This window comes from Monodelphis domestica, chromosome 5 (genome assembly GCF_027887165.1).
Source record: "Monodelphis domestica isolate mMonDom1 chromosome 5, mMonDom1.pri, whole genome shotgun sequence".
In the NCBI taxonomy this organism is placed as follows: Eukaryota; Metazoa; Chordata; class Mammalia; order Didelphimorphia; family Didelphidae; genus Monodelphis; species Monodelphis domestica.
The window spans coordinates 237888481-237908936 of record NC_077231.1 but is presented as its reverse complement, the minus strand read 5'-3'; the positions used below and the strand labels follow the sequence as shown (position 1 = coordinate 237908936).

The 20456-nt window shown below is 35.5% G+C and overlaps 1 protein-coding gene across 3 annotated transcripts in view; it reads left to right on the top strand.

The window, feature by feature from the left end:
* PTPRN2 (protein tyrosine phosphatase receptor type N2) overlaps positions 1 to 20456 on the top strand; it is a 1540336-nt gene that overhangs the window by 520632 nt on the left and 999248 nt on the right. The gene's annotated exons all lie outside the window — the stretch shown is intronic.

The following is a 20456-nucleotide window of genomic DNA, read 5'->3' as shown; positions in this document are numbered from 1 at the left end:
AATGGTGGAACTCAATTTCTCTTTGGTTATAAGCCCCAGTGAGTCCCACACTATTGTGATAGAAGGGAAAATGTTGATTTAAAAGACCTGGATTCAAATTCCAACCCTACTGTTTACTCTCCATGTATTCTTGAGTAATTCTCTTAAGATTTTGGGGTCTCCATTTTTTCATGTGTAAAATTAGAGGACTGGAGAAAACAGTCTTGAAAATACCTTCTAACTGGAATCTAATATCCTATGGATTAAACAAAGTAAGGACTGTGAAAGATATTAGAAAGCAAGCTGTTTTGCCTTAGAGTCAGAGTTCGCCTGATCACTATTGATATTTCTTTCTTATTCTCTACTTGCAATGTGGACTTAAATCTGCTTAAACCCTTGAGATTTGAGCCTAACTTCAATAGTAATTGACAGAACAGTTGTTAAGCATTTACTATTTCCAAGGCACTCCAGAGGGTACCAGGGAAACAAGATGAGAAAAGCTGCCAGTCATTCCCTTAAGGAGTTTACGATCTATTAGTCAAGGTTGTCCTGTCCTAGATGACCCTCTAGGCTCTAACCTCTTGCTTACTTGTTCTTGTCATAACTGTGAGGCCACTCCTTCAAGTTGAAATCCTAGTGCTTGTCCATTCAGGCCCTCCTTCCCTGCTGCTGCCTGTATTTCAGTGTCCCATAGCAAGTCTTCTTTCCCAAACTCAAGTTCAAAGGGGAATTTAGGGCCAGCAATTACAGATATGCTTATTCCTGCCAGTAGGACCCCATTGAATGCCCAGAGTTCTACTTTGCTCCACTATGAAAACCCTGAAGGGAACAGAGCATGGGCCAGTGCCACTCCTGAGATGAACAGCTATTTACATCAGTTAGAGTCCAAGGAGGAACCTGGAAAAGGAGGAGGTGGGTACCTGCGAACATGAGGGAGATTTTCAGATGTGCCCTTTGGGGCCACTTTCAGCTTGGAAGGTAAAACCATAGATTCAATGTATTCTCAGAGAGAAGCTTAACTCTCATAACAACACACCTTGGGCTCTACTCAGAGGTAGAGTCCCATTCCTGTTAGAATGAGGAAGAGCCAGGCTTTCTTCTCTGGGCACATTGTTTCTGACCTGTCCTAAACCAGAACTTGCAAAGGAAATCTCTGGAGACCTTCCTTTCAAGATTGACAGGCAGATCCTTTCAGACCAAAGCAGCTCAGATCACATTGGAGGAGCTTCAATGAACAATCCAAACCTTTTGAGCTTCCCCCCCATCTCTAGGAGTAGACAGCACTGAATGTCATCAGAAACTTGTTAACATTTGAAACAACTGTTCTGTCCTTTGGGGAAAAAAAAAACTGAGTGGCTCTCAAAAGGCATCTGGTTCTGGCTGGCAACTTGACTGCTAATAATAACTGGGAAGGTGATTTTTTTCATCTCTGTTGTTCTTGCAAATTAACCCTTGGCACACTCTTGGGAAGTATAAGTTAAGTAGTTTAGTTGTTATGAGTTGCCACTTACAGAATTCATCTCATATACCATCCCATCTCAGTTATGGGACAAATATGACTTGAGGAACTTAATAGTATGTAACTCTTGGTAAGTCATTTAATAGTTGTTCATCTCAGTTTCTTCATCTATAAAATGGGCACAATGATATTATATACCTCCTAGAGTTATTGTAAGAATCAAATGAGGTAATATTTTTAAAGTACTTAGCTTCTTATCTGGCACATAATAAACACTATATGAATGTTATCTTCATCATCTCTTTCCAAACCTCTCATGGTTCACAGAGTTGTGTGATGATGAGAATTAACTAGCATCCAAGAATTCTGGATAACATCCCTATTCTCCTTTTGTCACTGTATGACCTTGGTCAAGTCAATTAAACTTTCTAAGTATGTAGATTAGGAATAATAATACCTTTCTGTGCCCATTTTGTTAGATGATGAAGAGTGAAGAACCAGGAGGACAATTTATCCAACAGTAGCAGCAGTATAAAGGAAAAAGAAAAAAAAACTTTGAAAGATTTAAGAAGTTTGATAAATTAAATTAAAAAAAACATTTATTAAGTACTTACTTTTTGCTAATTGTTGTTCTCTGTCCTGGGAATACAATGATAAAAGGAAAATAGTCCTTGCTCTCAAGGCCCTTAAATTTTATTGGAGAAACATCATCATTTCACAATCTTTTCCAAGTGTCCTTAGCATTTAAGTATCTCTGGCAAACCCATAGTCATCAATTAATATCCTGTAGTTATGTGGGTAAGGTTGTAGAGGAGTTTGCTGCTAACTCAACTGGTACAGAAATGTTCCCTAAATGGATCACAGGATTGAGGGGAAAACTCTACACTGTAAAATGGAATAGCTACTTTTTTGATTTCACACTCAATAGTCAATCAATAGTCAACCAGTCAATAATATTTATCAGGCACCTGCTGTATATCAGGCATAATGTCTACAGCTAAAAACCCAAATGAAGGAAAAAACCAATTCTTGCCATCAGGAAGCTTACATTGATGATTTACATGGACTTAAGAGAGGAAACTGTTTTATTTAAAGTGCAAGCTTATAGGAAGAAGACATATCATACTTCACATTTTCCCCTTGTATTTTGGAACAGGAGCACAGCCTCCTGGAATTAATTGTCTTTCATACTTAGTTAATTTTTCTTCTTTATCTTCTCTTCCTTGTGGCTGGTAAGAAAAGCAGTTATCTCTTGATGTTTCTCCAAGTGTCCTCTCTTCCTTCCCAGTGGTCCATAAGATGCTATCAGTCTGAATTGATTTTCTGTCCTGGGGTGGTCTTTTTCCATAGGATGTTGTACTGGGAAAATCAAATAAACTAAGAAACTTCTTAGGACAGGGTAGGATGGAAAGTTACTCTTTTGGTGAATTGAGTTGTGAGTGATTATGAGAATGATGGAATCCTTAACAGGAGTAGAAGGTGGAAGCAGGAGCCTTCTTGGTTGGAGATGTGATGAATTTGAGGGGGTGGTTGGGCAAGCAAATGGAAAGACTCCAGAGTTAGTTAGGAGGGGGAAAGAGCAGGCCTAGAGATCATGATCTAGGTGTCCTCCCCTATGAAATCACAGCTTCTTCCAGATGTTTGCAGTGATATAACGAAGTACTTAAACATAAAACAGTAGAAGACCATGTGCGATATTTGCTAAGAGTATCTTAGTACTAATTCTATAAAGACCAATATAGGGGGTAACTTTCTCTTCCTTGGATAGATTTCTTCATTCCCTATACCTACCTTTTAATTTGCAAAGAGAGTTTCAAGGTGAATGACAATTCTACCTAATGCTGCATTCTTCTTTTTCTCTCCATTTACTACAGTTTCTCATTGGCCCCTACATCTCAAAACTTCATTTTACTACAGTATCAATGTCACTCATACTTATTTAATGTTTTAAAGTTTGCAAAGTACTTTAATTTTATCATTTTACTTGATCCTCACAACCCATTTAGTATACTTGTGTTGTTCTAACCATTTTGTAGATGACATCACTGTGACTTGTTCCTGGTAGCACAGCTTATAAGTGCCAGAAGCAGGATTCAACACAAGTTATTTTATCATGTCAAGTACAGAACCTTTTTCTTGCTAATATGCCCATTTGTGTTATTCTCTGATGGTTTCATGTATATAAATCATGGCTTATCTTCCGGACTGTAATAAGATAGTAATAATATCTTCTATATTTACCAATCTGCCTAATAGTGTTAAATGACAGATATTCAGAGCAAGTGATTTATCTATTTCTCTTTGACAAATTCACAGTTCCATATACTATTAAATGTTTTAAGGCAAACTGGAAAAGCCCCATAGTTCAGATTTAACTTGAAATTTAGATGCAACATATTTCAATTTTGTCACAAATCTTAGCCACAAATTATTTCCTCATTTCCCCCTAATTGGACAGTTTTATTGCTGGCATTCGATAACAAAGAGGTTGTGACTAACCTTTAGCACTACAAGGTATTCTTTTTCTCTAATTATGAATTAGGAATCAGTTTTATCTCATGAAGAAATTTCTAGGCCCTTGGTGAGAGACCAATGTTTTGGTCATTACTTGCTATGTAGCTTTAATCTAAATACTTAACTTCTCTGTTCCTGGGATTCCCATTGGGTAAAATGGTGCCAAGCTTAGGAAGCTTTTTATAAACAATTGAGATTTATAAAGCTAACATTTTTTAATTACATAGAAGAAAAGTCCAATAGAAGAAATAAGACATCATTCAGATAGCTGGTGTCCATAGGAAACACTATGGAAATATTAATAACCAAGCCAGAGTTTTGATTACTTGTTTTTTTTGGGGGGGGGCATTTCTTTCATGATTTAAGTTGTACTTTATAATTAAACTACCCCATATTATGAAAACAAATTGTTTCTAGGATTGAAAGGTACATCTTCCCACCAAATGCTGCCATTGTAAGGTTTTAAATTATTGCTCTAATGGATCCAAATGATACAAGTGGATGAAGCCCTTATTTCAGAGAAAATAGTTTAGGAGGCTGTGGGATGTAGGATGTATGTGTGTGCACACACATGTGTGTATGCACGTGTCATACTTTTTAGGTTGAATCCTCACAGCTATATTCTGACTTCCAGGTCAATGCTTGTGTCTTGCTCTTTCTGGGAGGAAGAGTCACCTAATCCCATTGGCCTCTTCCTATGGCTCTCCTGTGTTCATCAGACTTCAGGCAAGGTTTGTTGAGGATCTCTGTCATTGAGGATTCCTGGTCTTTAGTTGCTTCAGGGTGTTAGCTGGCTATGAATGCATAAATAAATTCCTGAGATCTCCAGAATTGTTTTGTTGTTGTTGTTGTTTTGCTTAGCTCCATGGCCTCTGACTGGTGCTTATAATGAGGTCATGATTTCTTATTGTAGAATCCCAGTAGATATTGAGGAAAGTATTACTAGATAGCTTCTATTTCCTTAAGCCTTCCAGTCCTCTGCCCTTTGGAGGATATGGATTTCTGAATGACTTCAATGTCTTATTATGTTCTATCCATTGATATCTCTGTGACTACTGTAGGTTCTCTTGAGCACTTCATTTTGTAGATTTTACTAACCTCAGGTGGTTGTAACCCTTGGCAATGATTTTGCGCTTTGTTTGAATTTATTTTGGCTGCCATTTACTCTTCCAGGAGAATATAAATGGTTATTTAAAATTAGTTATTTATAGCTTCTGTAATATATGGCCATAGTAGGGTATCTTTTTTGTTTTATTTCATTATTTTAAAGATTTTCTAAAGTACCCTTTTACTAGCGGACTTCAATTTCCTTTTACAATAATCAAATAATTAGCATTAAATTGGTAAATGGAGAATAGAAGATGACTAAACTTTTGGGGGGGAAAGTCAAATATTTTAAAAAGTAACTGTTAGGCTCCCCAGTAAATTCTGAGTAACCTCTGCTGTCAATTCATTTGTTTTCCTCATCCTCACTTATCCTGCACTAGATCCAATGATACCACTGCCACTGAAGCCAAAAACACTACCTTCCATCCATGGAAACTTTGCACTGTTATCCAGAAGTCACACTGGGATGAATTTATGCCTTTTGTTTCCTAAAAGTAATCTGCTTTCTCACTTCCTAGTCACATCTCTAAGCCATGCCATTAGTTTTATGCTCCCATTCTTTCTAGATTCTCCTGTTTCCCTGAGTAGAATGTAAGTTCTTTGAGACAGGGACTGTTTTATTTGCTTTTATAGTCAAACTTTGGTACTCATTTTCAGGAACTCATTGAATTTGGTATTTGATGCATTTTGACAAGAGAAATAATGTCACAGTATTTGATGTTTGCTTGACACTTGTGTTTACTAGAACATGTTTGTGTCATGATCTCGGGAAGCATATGCCCACTCCAGTCAAAACAAAGGATCACATGTTAGTTCAGGAGCAGAAGAACTCAACACCAAGTAGCTGCAGGAACTTCAGAGGGAGCTGCAACAGCTCATGGTGGGAATGTTTTTGTCAGATGAAGAGAAAGCAAAGGAGGACGTTCCCACTTCATTAATCAAGAAAATGTGCACAAAATGAGTGGAAGTACAAAACTCTGTAGAAAACTATCATCCTGATAAAGCTTTAACAAGCTGAATTGTAAAATTTATTAAATGATCAAAATTTTGAAATGCAGACAAAAATAAAGATCTTTGGTTGGGTTTCTTGTGAAGATTACATCTGGTGAATCTCAAGCAGAGTTCAGTAGTGATAAGGGACAGAAAAGAGAAAGAACTCCAGAAGGGCAATTGCCTTCAGATATTATAGAAGGGGGCTCCTTTTCCAGACCATAAGATTTCTCCTCTCCATTATCTCCTTACACCATGAACTCCTCTCCATGTGGGTAAAAAGTTAAAATTATTTTATTTAATCTAATTTGTCTTTTAAATTTATGTCTATGTGTTATTAATATGTATTTAGTAAAACACAACTCCACTAATGTATATGATGCTTTATAAAATCTGGATTTTCTGGGTGTCTGGAAAGATTAATTCAATTTACATGATTTCTTTTTGGTACTGACTTGCCTTCTGAAATGAATTAATGATGATGAGAATCAAAGTAGCACTGTATTTATAAACCTAGCATCTAATATAATACCTGGCACATAGAAGATGGCTCACATATGCCCTCCTACCCTTTAAGCAACAGAATGTGGTATTGTTATTTCCCATTAGTCTCTAACTCCCTGGCCTTTGACAACTATACTTTTCCTTGGGTCTTGAAATGCCTTTTTGCCTGATCTGCTGTGGGGAATCATCTCTCTAGCATCTAACTGTCTTTTTTATTTTAATTTTTAAATATTTTCCATGCTTACATGATTCATTTTCCTTCACTCCCCTTTTCCATCTCCCCTCCCAGACAAGCATCTGTCTTCATTGCCAGCCCTTCAATTCCTTTAACTCTTGCTTCTGAAAGTATATTTGCCTTACTGGCTGTTCATTTGTTATGTTACTAGGAACAGCATTTGATGATCTCTGTGGTCCCAGGTCCTTGGTGTATATTCTATTGCCTACCTCCTCTTGTACCCTTTGGTCAGCAAATGCTTAACTTTGAACTAAAGAGAAAAGTTAAGAGGTTTAGATCTGTTCTGTGTTAAACCAGGGGATCCAATTTGAATATGAAGCACCCAGGAAACCATGTCCTTTATATACTCTTTAAAAGAAGAGACTAAATCTTCTCTTTCCCCCTATATTTCTTTTAGTGTCTCTTAAAGCACTTTGCTACTGTGAAGACTTTCAGTAAATGTTGCAGACTAAATTGTATCTGTCTGGTTAACCAAACCTGGAACCATCAAATATTATCATTTGACCCACCTGCACTCTCTCACATCTTTCTCTGATGTTTATCTCCTCTGGGAAATTGGGGCATAGACCTACTCACCTTCTGAGCATTCCCCTTCCAAACTGGCTGGAAATACACTAATATTTCCCACTCTTATTATTGATCTTCTTTCCGGGTTCTTTTTAAGTGTACAGTTTTTCAGAGGCCCCTTTCCATAGTCTGTTATAAAGAAATCATGCTCTTACTAAGAACATTTCTCTGCTGGAGCATGGAGAACTCAGGCTGTTCATCAACCTCATCTTAAGAGTTCTCCTAGGATTGGACTGGCCACATGATTACTAATATCATTAGCTATCATTGTGCATTAATGTTTGAAAGAGCCTTTTAATATATCTTTTTCAAGTCATATGCCTTATCTTCAGCCATTTGAATAATCATATCAACCATGTTTAGCATCATATCTAACCCCTGCTCCTGACTGTGTGAATTTAGATAAGTCTTCCTTGGGCCTCAGTTTTCACATTTGTAAAATGAAGGTGTTGGCTCTGATCATGCTGAAGGTTACTTCTGGTCTGTGATCCTGTGATCACAATTAATTTCTGTTAGTGTTTTTTAATTAATAAGCAAATGAATTTTCTAGAATTGTATGTAAAATAGTATTTTGTCTATTAAATCTACTCTGCCATTAGTTTTTATTATATAATTGAAGGTGACTGTAAAAAATGATAGATTTACCTAGATGTAGTCAAGGGAACTGTGTTTGAATCATGGCTCTACAATGAACTACCTATAAGTCCTTGGATAAGTCACTTAATCTCTTTAGGAATTGGATTCCTCATCTGAATTATCAGGCAGTTGGACTGCATAAGCTTAAGGTCCTTTCCAACACTATTTTCATGGTTCTATATATTCTTAAACATACAATCTTTCAGTGAATTGACTGGAATACTTTTGACAAGGAAATAAATCACAATGAAAAAGAATGGCATCTCATTTTACAGAAGGATTTTATGTTTTAGAAGCCTGTGAGAACTGGCAATGCAAATATCATTTTCAAATTACAGGCAGAGAAACTTTCCCTCAGAATAGGCAAATGATTTTTCTATGACCATACCAGCCATTCCATGTGAGTCAGGATTGAAACTCAAACTTGCTCATTCCAAGCCCAGAAGTCTCTTTATTCCTGTTCAGTGAGATAGCATGTCTACATGGCCAGACGGCTGGGTTTGGGGTATTATAGTTCATGATAATTGGCATTCCCCTCAACGACAGGGGCAATATAGCATTTCTGATATAATAGGACTCCCACTCCTAAGTATGTGCCTTTATAATAGGACTCAGGGCAATTAGAGGAGAAGGTAGCAGAATAATGTACCAGTTTCTAGTGCTGGAAAGAAATTTGTACAACATTATGCTGATGATTATTTTTCATCTTGAGATTCCTTAAAATACATATGCATTAACATATAGTAACACTATCTGCATATGTAACATAGAAGAGTAACTCATTTATCACCAAGGAATGATATATTGCACAAGGTTTCCAAATAACTAAGATATAGTTTTAAGGGACCAACCTTTTCTTTCCTCCCCTTTTTTTGGTAAATTTTAACTACTGATGGAAATCATTTTAATATGTATTGTTCACTTCATTACTTTTAAATTCACAACTTTACTGAAAATCTCTCTAAAAAGTATGAGTTCTTCTGGGAAAACTTCCTGATTCAGTTGCTTCTAATTGCTAATCTGAGTAAAGCTCTTCTGTGCCCTCCACCAGTGCTTTCTGGATTGTGTAGAAGATGGGCAAGATTCTTAAGACTCATGCCTAGCCTTCTGGCTTATCATAGGGATAAATCCTTAGGCACCCACTTCCCCAATTTTCTGTTAAAAATCTCGCCTTTTATTTCCTCCTGCCCTCTGTTTCAGTCAAAACAGAATAGATTGCTGGCACAATAGATAAAGGCCTGCATATACTTCATTAAGATAGACCCAAACCCTCAGGAATCTACTACCAAGATAAGAGACTCCATTGCCTTAGGATGTTTTCTTAGCTGAGAATGAGGGGAGGGACTAAGGAGAAAGGAAAACTTGATTATCTGAAAGGTAATTGAGGCTAGAATGATATAATCTAAATCTAATATGTGTGTGGGTACAAATAAAGACTCAGGACCGGGATCCTCTTGCTAAACTTGAACTGGGGGGAGCAGAACTCTTTTGAAGCACCCCCTTCCTTTTCAAGTCTCTGAATACTAGGCTTCTTCTTTAGAAATAAGCATATGCTGAATAAAATCAATGTAGCCAAGATTTGAAGGAAAGGAGAAAACTGGGGGTAAATTTATAGACAATTTCTCAAGATAGAAGTCTCATATCTAAAATATATAGAAACGTTTGTCAAATTTATAAGAATACAAGCCATTCCCCAATTAATAAATGGTCAAAAGATATGGATAGTTTTTGGAAGAAGAAATCAAAGTTATATGTCACTATATAAAAAATGCTATAAATCATTGATTAAAGAAATGCTAATCAAAACAATTTTGAGATATTGTTTCACAGCTCTGATTGGCTAAAATGATAAAAGGGCGAAATGACTTGTTGGAGTGGATGAGGGAAAATGGGGACGCTAATACACTACTGGTGGAACTGGGAACTGAGTTAGCCATTTTGGAGAGCAACCTGAAATTCTGCCCAAAGAGTTATAAAATTAGATATACCTTTTGACCTAGCAACACTACAGTTAGGTTTATTTCCTAAAGTGATCTGAGAAAAAGAAAAAGAACCTATATGCTCTTAAATATTTATAACAACTCTATTTGTGGTGGAAAAGACCTAGAAATTGAGAGGATACCCATCAGCTTGGGGTAGCTAAACAAGTTGTGGCATATTATTGTGATGGAATACTTCTGTGCCTTAAGAAGTAATAAGCAGAGTAAAATAATAATATTAATAATAATAAAACATAGACTCACATGAAATTACAAAGACTGAAATAGCAGAAAAAAACAGGAGAACATTATATACAGCAAAAGAAATATTGAAGAATGACTCTCTTTCTCACACACACACACACTTTTTAAAATGATGTCTTCAGTGCAAGGAGAAAAGGAAGTGAGGGAGATACCCAAGAATTTTAATGTATCAAACAAACAAATTATATATTGGATTAGTGTTCAAGTTGCCTGGATTTTCTTTTACTGGGATATAGAATTTGAACATTTCCAAACTTATATTACTTGAAGATACCAAACTCACTTTATTGCTTTAGGAAATAGAATCAGATGGACACAACCTAGAATTCAAAGATCTTGCTGCAATTCAGGTTCATAGTTCCAAACATCATGTAGATACTCTTTAGAAATGAAGCTATAGATATAGTCATTCAGCCATTTTAAGTTGTCTCTGACTTTTTATGACATCATTTGAGGTTTTCTTGTCAAAGGTACTGATTGGACTGGTTTCCCATCTCCTCCAGTTCATTTTACAGATGACAAAACAGAGGTGAACTGGATTACGTGATTTACCATGGGTTATACAACCAGGAAGATGTCTGAGACCAGATTTGAATTCAGAAAGAGGAGACTTACTGATTCCAGGACTGGAATTCTATCCATTCTGCAACCCAGATGTCTTCTTGTAGACATAGTTTGGGAATTTGGTCTGAATGTCTACTGTACCCATACCACTATACAAGAAGAATGAATGTGGACTAAGTTCTCAATATATTTGTTTTTTCATGTGACTTTCTTCTTAAATAGAGAGAAAAGAAAAACATCCCCCTTATTCCACATTCCAGCTAGTTGGATCCTGAAGTTTTATTGTGTTGAGTTAATTTATAACAAATTATGGAGCTCTTGAGATGTTAAATTTCATGCATGTAGAGAATACTTGGTTCCTGTGGAAAGGAGGCTACATGCTTTCTTGGTTCAAGATGTAGTACCATAGGAAACTTAAGGCCCAGAGTTGTAGCTTCTCTCCTTTGAGTATTCTTGAATAAAGGCAGTGCCCAGGTCTTTTAGTTGCCTAGTTCCACAGATGCAAAGCTCAAATTTGTATGTATTCATCAACTTGCCTTGTGAATTTGTGGGGGGAAAAAGAGAGAGAGAGGAAATTACTTGGTCTGACATTGTGTAGTGTTAGATTTAAATGGACAGTGGTAGCTTTCTTAGTTGTGCCAGGTCTGTGCTGTTGTATAAGGAGTGCAAGAAGACACATGAATGGCAAATAGGAGGACTTTAATTTAGTCAGTCTATAAGTTACAATGCAAACAAGTTGTGTGTTTTGGGAAATCTGCTGTTCTCTTTATATTATGCTTCATAAAGCCCAGTGCTGGTCTTCTGAAGACCTAACATCTAATGGAATAATAATAATAATAATATTTGTAGGAGTAGTAGGAATGGTGGTGGGGGTAATATTAGTAATAGCGGCAGCAGCAGTAAAATATGGATTTATATAGTGCTTTACTATATGCATATATATATATGTGCTTTGAAGTTTGGAAAGTATTTTGTATATAAGTATCTGATTGCTAGAGATGGGAGGTCCTAGGTTCAAATCTGGCCTCAGACACTTCTCAGCTGTGTGACCCTGGGCAAGTCACTTGACCCCCATTGCCTAGCCCTTACCACTCTTCTGCCTTGGAGCCAATACACAGTATTGACTCCAAGACGGAAGGTAAGGGTTAAAAAAAAAAAAAAGAATCTGATTGAAGATAATAAAACGATTGTATCAGGGGTGGCATATATTGAGCAATCTTCCTAGTAGGTAAAGGATTAAGGTATAATGAAAATATGTATTCAGTAAAAGCACTTATAACATCTATCTATATTGAGAGAGAGAGAGAGAGAGAGAGACAGAGAATACATGAGCACACATTCTGTGTTAACTGGGATTCAAATGGTTCTTACACTTCCTTGTGTGTGACTATGGGCAGGTTACTTTACTTTTAAGCCTCAGCTTTCTCTTGTGCAAAAGAAAGGTGAAGGTACTTGAACTCCCTATCACATAGGGCGGTTTTGAGAAAAGCCTTTCCTAGACCTTAAAGCTCTTTACAAGTAAAGGATTATTGGTTGATTCCCACTTTCTTTGTTGTTTCTGTCCATCAAGATGCTGCCATTTCACCCTGCCCTCTGCCCCCACTTTGCATCTGTATTCTATTTTCCTGTTTCTTTCCTGGACCTCACAAATGACCAGGGCTTTAAAAATCAGTCAGAATTGATTGTGGTGTGATTGAGATTAGGATTCCGATCCCAACCCTGACTTTGCCTGTACAGTTTTTCAAGGGCAAAGGCAGCATCTCTTGTCACTGATCCTGCAGAGCATTTTAAACAGAAGTGACATTTACTGGGACTTATGCTAAGGATTTATCAGTGCAATATATTTTTAGCAAGAAGGACTACTTCAGCAACACCTAAACATGAGCTTGAACCCAGCAATATTCATCTACTCATTAACTATCTCCATAATAGTATGGATTTAATAAACTTAGTAAAAATGTTATTCTCTTAAAAAAAAAAACAATAACAGCATGAGGTAGTAGAAGGAACACTGGACTAGAAGTTATGAGACCTAGGTTATGTCTCTGGCTTTGCCATTCATGAGCTTTGTGTCCTTGCAGGAGTCACTTAACCTTGACCAAAACTCCCAGTGGGACTCAACCTCTGAGACCACATAAACTGATTCTGAATAAAAAACCTTTCTCTGCAACATGCATGAACAGTGGACATCTGTCTTTTGCTGAAAAAAGTGAGGGTGAATTTGCTGTCTCCTGAGAGAGCTTATCATACCTCTAGATAGGTCTAATCCTAGAACCCTTGTCCTTACATTGTAAGAATTAAAATAGTGGAAGATCATAAACAGTGGCAGTTAAAATAGTTGGAGCCTTAAATTGTGACTGCAGAAAATATGTTTTCAAGACGGTGTCTTGTTTTTAAATCAAATATAAGGTGGTCGCCAGGGAAAAATTCTCAATTATTAAATATACCCAAGTCAGCTGGGTTTTATAGAGATTTTAATTAATACAAATGAGGAATTAATGAAAAGGAAAGAGAGAAAAAAAGGAAATAATGAGAAAAAGATAGGCCAGGCCAGCCCAGGCCCAAGCCCTAAGAGAGAGATCAATCAGTCCTTTATCCACTCACCACAAGATTTGTCCAAGCAAAGATTCTAGTGTTCAGAGAGACACCAGTTCAGCTTTGGCCAGCTGCCATCTCCAGAGGGAGTTCCTCTGAGACTCCTTCAAGGCAGCTTTTCCTCTCCTTTTTTTTTTAATTTTTTAAAATTTTTTCCACTTTAAACATTATTTATCTGGTCATTTCCAAACATTATTCATTGCAAACAAAGATCATTTTCTTTTCCTCCCCCCCCCATCCCCTTCCCACCACCTCTCCCATAGCCGAGGCATGATTCCACTGGGTATCACATGTGTTCTCTGTTCGAACCCATTTCTATGTTGTTGGTATTTGCATTAGAGTGTTCATTTAGAGTCTCTCCTCAGTTGTATCCCCTCAACCCCTGTAGTCAAGCAGTTGCTTTTCCTCGGTGTTTTTACTCCCATAGTTTATCCTCTGCTTGTGGATAGTATTTTTTCCTCTCCTTTTAAAGGGAATTTTCTCCTATGTCACCTCCCCTAAGTTCTCACATCTACCAATCACAGTAGACATTTTCCAAAGGACTGACCATTCTTAATTCACACCTGAGAAGGCTAAACTTTTGAGTAATTCAGGCCTGAGTAAATTCTCACCTGTTTGCCTTTTGCAAGTTCACAAGTTACCTGACCTTTATAGGTACTTAGCACCCTTTTGTATAAAATCTAAAAATAGGCACAGCTTAAGTTCTTTTGCCTTACTATAAGTATGAGTTTAAGTACTTTTCATTGTTCAGCAAGGAGTTTCTTCCCCTAAAGCAGCCTTAAGTAGGGGGTGGAGTAGGGGTCTCACATTCCTGATCTAAGTGCCTTCATTGTTTAAAATGGGGAATGGTCTTAACCAAATCTTATGAAGTAGGGTCTGAGAATTTTTAAGATTCACATCAAGTAAAAATTTGCAACTCCCACTCATTGTTACTGGTTCTGCTCTTTGAACACAAGCAGAACAAATTTGATTTATTGTTTCCTTGGCATTGTCTTTGAAGGCAGATATGATGCTCAATCCTACCCTGACATAAACTAGATACTCAGTAGCTCTACTGGCCTTTCTAAAAGTGTAGTACCCAGAATTGAACAAGTACTTTAGATATAGTCTGAATAGGGTCAGAATACAGGGAACCTAGAGTTTAGACCTCAGGATTGTCTCTCTAGAGTTGCAAGGGACTTTTGAGGATTTCTAGTTCAAACACTTCATTTAAATAAAAAGAAATCTAGACTAAGGGAAGTTATGTGACTTATCTAAGATCACACATGGAGCAGAGAAATAGGATTTGAACCCACTCATCCCTCTATATTATACTGCCTCTCCCTCTCAATGTAACCAAAGTTGTCATCAGCTTTCTTAGTTGGCATATATCATTATTGGTTTATAATGAACTTGCACAAAGAAACCTATGGATTTTTTTGTTCAGTTAAATTACTATCTGGACATGTCTCATCTATCTTACAAATGTGAAGTTGATTATTTTTGGATCCCACATTTAAAACTTTATATATATATATATATATATATATATATATATATATATATATATATGTATATATATATATATATATATTTGATTTGATGGTATTCTGTTTACTCTGACTCTTTGTTCTCTCCAATCAGTATATTTTTTTCAGATTTAAACTTAATCAACTAGTGGCTTAGCTGATTTTGTGTTGTCTGACAATTTGATGAACTTGGTACTTATCACAGATCCTTGAAGCACTCCTCTGGAGACTTCCATCCATGCTGACTTGGAATCATTAATGACGATTCTTTTGTTTCATCCATTTAACAGTGTCAAACCCACCTATTTTAATATCATATGGCTCATATTTCTCAATATTTTTGCCACGAATAGCTTCAGTAAGTCTGTCAAATGCTTATCTAAGATACAGGCATATTCTCTCTATAGAATTCTCCTGATCTGTCAGCCAAGTAACGCTGTTAAAAAGAACAGAGATTATTCTAGCATGACCTCTTTTTGAAGAATTTATGATTCTCATAATGTTACTATTATTTTTATTTCTAATATTACTATTGCTATTATTTTCTTTTCTAGACATTTGTGGACCATCTATCTAGTAAAATGCTCTATTTTTCTGGAGGGCAATTTGGAACTGTGACCAAAGGGTTATAAAACTATAACCCTTTAATCCAGTAATACCACTTCTGGGTCTGAATCCCAAAGAAATAATAAAAATGGGGAAAGGATCTACTCACAGAAAAATATTTATAGGAGTTCTTTTTGTAGTAGCAAACAACTAGAAATTGAGGAGATGCTCATCAATTGGGGAATAACTGAAAAAATTGCGGTACATATTTGTGATGGTATACTATTATGCTATAAGAAATGACAAGCAAGATGATTTCAGAAATAGCTGGAAAGATTTGCAGTAACTGGGAGAACATTGTACACAAAACAACAATATTGTATAATGATTACATGTGAAAACTTTGCTACTCTCAGCAATGCAGTGATCTGGTACAATCCTGAAAGATCTTTGATGGAGAATTCTATCTATCTCCAGAGAAAGAACTGTTGGAGTTATCTTTAACATCATTGATTTATGGTTTTAGTTCAGGGTATTGGTTGAGTATGATCTTATAACAGTGACCAATATGGAAGTGTGTTTTGCATGACAATGAAAATTAAAAAAAAAAATAAATAAATTTTTGAAAAATGATATGCTCTAGCACAAAGGTGTCAAACCTGGTCTTGTTGCCTGAGGTTTGACAAAACAAAATAAAATATAATTAGAAAATATTTAGCAAAATAAAAATACAAGAAACTATAGATAACATTATATATTTAACATTAAGTCAATATAAATTAGTAGCACCTTTTTCTATTGAGTTTAATGTCACTCTTTGAGAACACCTTCTAGAATCAAACTCATTGGTCCCTTAAAACAAAGCAAAAGACAAAATAAACCAAACAAGATAACATTTATATTCTTATTGTTATGTGCTACCTCTCCTATCCTCCAAATCTTTCAAAATTCACACAAAAAAGTAATTTAAAAATCACGTCTTCTAATTTTTAGAGTAACCACTAGGTGCTTCTGTCTATCATGGTTAGTTCTACAGAGAGAGAATAAAGAGGCCAAACTCTGGAAAATTTTGGATTTGCCCCAGGAAATGACTGTACATTGGACACTTCAAGTGCCATGAATTTTTCTTGTTCCATACCTCTCCCTCTCCCTCTGGAAGCCAGACATTTTACTGAAATACTTGATGCTCTAAGCAACTTGTTTCTTGATTACTCATGACAAGAGTAATTGGTCCTGAATCATGTGGTTCATCTAACTGATCTTTTGGAGTTCATAAAAGTTATGAATAAATATAAAAAATATATTTTATATATATAAGAAATAAATAATATATTTATTATATATAATAAATAAATAATAAAATAAATAAATAAAAATATTAAAAAAAAAAAACAAAAAAATCCCTCCCATTTAGGTTAGACCCAAATTGGATTCAAGAAATAAAAAAATATCATTCCTTCTTCCCTTGACATTCAGACTGTCAGGTATAAATAATATGTTGGTACTACAAATTATTCACATAATACTTCATTGCTGTGTCTATATTGACATTTAAAGACAAAAGATGCAGAAATTATGATTGGTTATAGTTTTATATAAAACAAATCAGAAGTTTGAATGAGTTTAGAGAGATGGAGAAATTATGAAAAAAGGAGGAAGGAGAATTAATCATTAGATTTCTTTTGCTTGTCTCAAAGGAATGAAAATAGCTAATAGCCTCATTCTATTCCTCCTACCCCCGTAAGTATCATTTTTATGAGAGGAAATTTTAGCAATAGCCTGAAATACTTAGACTTTTGTTTATGAACTTATAATATATAAAGATGATGGATTCATAGGTGTGTTTATAGCAGAGTAGCAGCCAACACCTAGAGGGAGATTATGGAGGAAAAAGATACTAGTAGTATGGAATGGGATAATGTTATGGTCTGTTCATTGGCAAGAAAAAAAGAGTCACCTTGTCATTTTGAGAAGGTAAAAAAAAGAGATAGGGAAAAATATCTGAATGATGTAAGATGATGTTTTATTAAAGTGGAAGTGTATATCTAAAAGAATCATCACACCAAATCCCTTGGAGCCTGGATTTTATGGCTGGAACTCAAGATATTATCTCTTTAAAGCATTTAAAGTAAGAGAAAAGGCAGGCAGTAGCTATTGCCAAAAGAAATGAGGATATTTTGAAGTTGCCTTAAGATAAAAAATAAAATGTTAAGAAAACTTAGAGTCCCCTGGATTACAATTTCTTATAGATTATTCATACTTCACTCATGGAGTCAACTGTGAAGGACAGGGAGGGCCAAATGGAATGTCTTAATTGATAAAGTAATGTGACTTAAATGTATGATGTTCCTGAATGATTTTCCTTCTTGTTCCTCTGTGCCCCTTTTAGTTATATTTGTCCTTGGAGAAGTTTTATTATGGGCTGTGATGAGAGTTTCTTGGAGTTTCTTGGGTAGAGAACTCAGACAAGGTGTTGATGCATAATCAATAAAACGCAACATCACTGACTAACATTCTTTTTTTAAACCTTAATTTTCATCTTAGAATCAATACTGATTATCAGTTCTAAGGCAGAAGAGTGGAAAGGGCTAGGCAATAAGAGTTACGTAACATGCTCAGGGACACACAGCAAGGAAGTGTCTAAGGCCAGTTTTGAACCCAGGTTCTCTCGTCTCTAGGTCTGCCTCTCAATCCATGGAAGCTCCTATATGCCCCATTATTGATAATACATTTAGAGTTCTTTCCTGTTTTCTTTTTTTCAGTTTGCCTGGGTCAAAGATTGACCGACAGGGAGTGATCACAGGTAATCACATAAAGTAGTTTTGAAAGATTGATATATACTTTCACCTTACTTTTTTAGATCTGAATTTTGAGGTTAACTATTTTTAACTAGGTATTCAAAATTTTTTACTCAAAATCCAAAGGCACAATCTACCACTTATTTTTAAATCATATTTTTATTTATTTGTTTATTTGCATCAATTTAACCTATTAATTCTAAAATTTTCTTCAGCCCTTCTCCCACCCATTGAAAAACAAGCAGTTATTATACCTGTGAAGTCATATAAAACATATTTTCATATTAGCCATGTTGCAAAAAAATAAGATAACTTAAGTGAAAATATATGCTTCAGTATGCCGTCAGAGTTCATAAGACCACTTTCTGAAACTATATAGTAGTTTTCATCAAGAAACCTTTGAGGCGTCATAGATCATTGTATTGATCCAAGTGGCTGTCTTTCACCATTGACCATCATAACAACATTGCTATTATTCTGTATAATTTCCTCTTGGTTTAGCTCCTTTCTCTTGGCATCAATTCATTTAAATCTTCCCAGGTTTTTCTGAAACCATCCCCATCATCATTTGTAATAGCACAATAGTATTTCATCATAATGACATATACAACTTGTTCAGTTATTCCCCCAATTTATAGGTATCTCATTAATTTCCAATTTTTTTGGCACAGAACTCAGTCAAGGACTTAAACCATCACAAAACTGTATAATTGTGGTCATTTTTTTACATGAGTCCTTTTCCTTTTCCTTTGATCTCTTTGGGAGACAGACTTAATAGTGGTATTGGTCCTTCACCCTTAAGAACTATGATTTTCTAGTGGTATTTAGAATGGAACCAATTTTATATAGTTTAAAACAATGTTGAAATAGAAATAAAGCACTCTCAGACCTTACACTATCATGATGAGCCTAGAAATATTAGCAGATGTACACACTGTACATTTTATTTGAAAGAGCACTCAATTGGAAATGAGGAGACTTAAGTTTTGTCCTATGTCTCCTGCTGACTAAAAAGCTATTGGAACTTTATTGAGTGACTCAATTCTTCAGGGTATTACTTTCTTTGTAAAAGAAGGAAAGCACCTGGTTATCTGTTAGGTCTTTCCTATTTTCAGCATTCTATGATCTTCTAACAACACGGTTAAAATTTAAATATAACTTCTTAGTTACTGGAGGCACAGGAGGGGAAAGTGAGGAGCCAGATATTTGATGCAGAGTTTCTGAAAGCTTTAGATTGTCCCTATCAGCATGGAATCTTTTTTGCATTCTTCAAAGAGAAGCAAAGAATGTCATTTGAAAATGAAGGATTGAATGAGATAAAGATTTAATTTTAAATACTTGCATTAGCCAGATTGAAGACATTTGAGGATCTTTTAATTATTCTGCTTAATATGTGACTCATGGGTTAGGGTGGGGGTAGTTGAACTATTTCTTGCTTCCCATTCCCCCTTCCAAATTAGATCCAACTCTTTGTTTACTTTACATTATCTATGTTTTTACCACTTATTACTATCTGTGGTCATAAAAAAGAATTATGATAATAATTAAGAATTATTCCTAGTTATACTCTTTTTCCTACTGTTGACCCTTCAGCAAACTGTTTCAACTCTGTACTGTTCTTTTTTTCCCTCCAATGAACAGAAATCCATTTTCCCTCCCACTTCGAACTCTGTTGGAAAAAGAAAAACATAAAAATAAAATTCCGGTTACCAATATGCATATTTAAGCAAAACAAAACTCCCTTGTTGGCAATATCCAAAAAAATATGTCTCATGTTCTAATCTGAGTCCATGCACTAGAGAGCATGTTTCATCAATAGTCATGTGCAATCATGGATAATCATTGTGGTCCTGAATGGTTAGAGTTTTTATAGGTTTCAAATTTCTTTGTTTATTTTACTATGATGTTTTTGCATAAATTGTTCTTTTGGTTCTGTTCATTTCATTCTTCATCCATTTATTTTGTTTTCCTCTTATTGATATCTTTTGTTTTTTACATCACATTTTTTCCCAAACATATTCCTTTCTCTTGTTCCACTCAGAGAACTGTCCCATGGAGCAAAGAATAAAAGTGAAAGGGTTGCAAAAGGAAAATAGTTCCATAAAACTGACCAACACATTAATGGTGATGGTAGACAAAGTATATGACACTGTTGAGTATAATTTGGACACAGGATCTCATAGTCCCTGTTTTTTGTTGTTATTAGTAAAG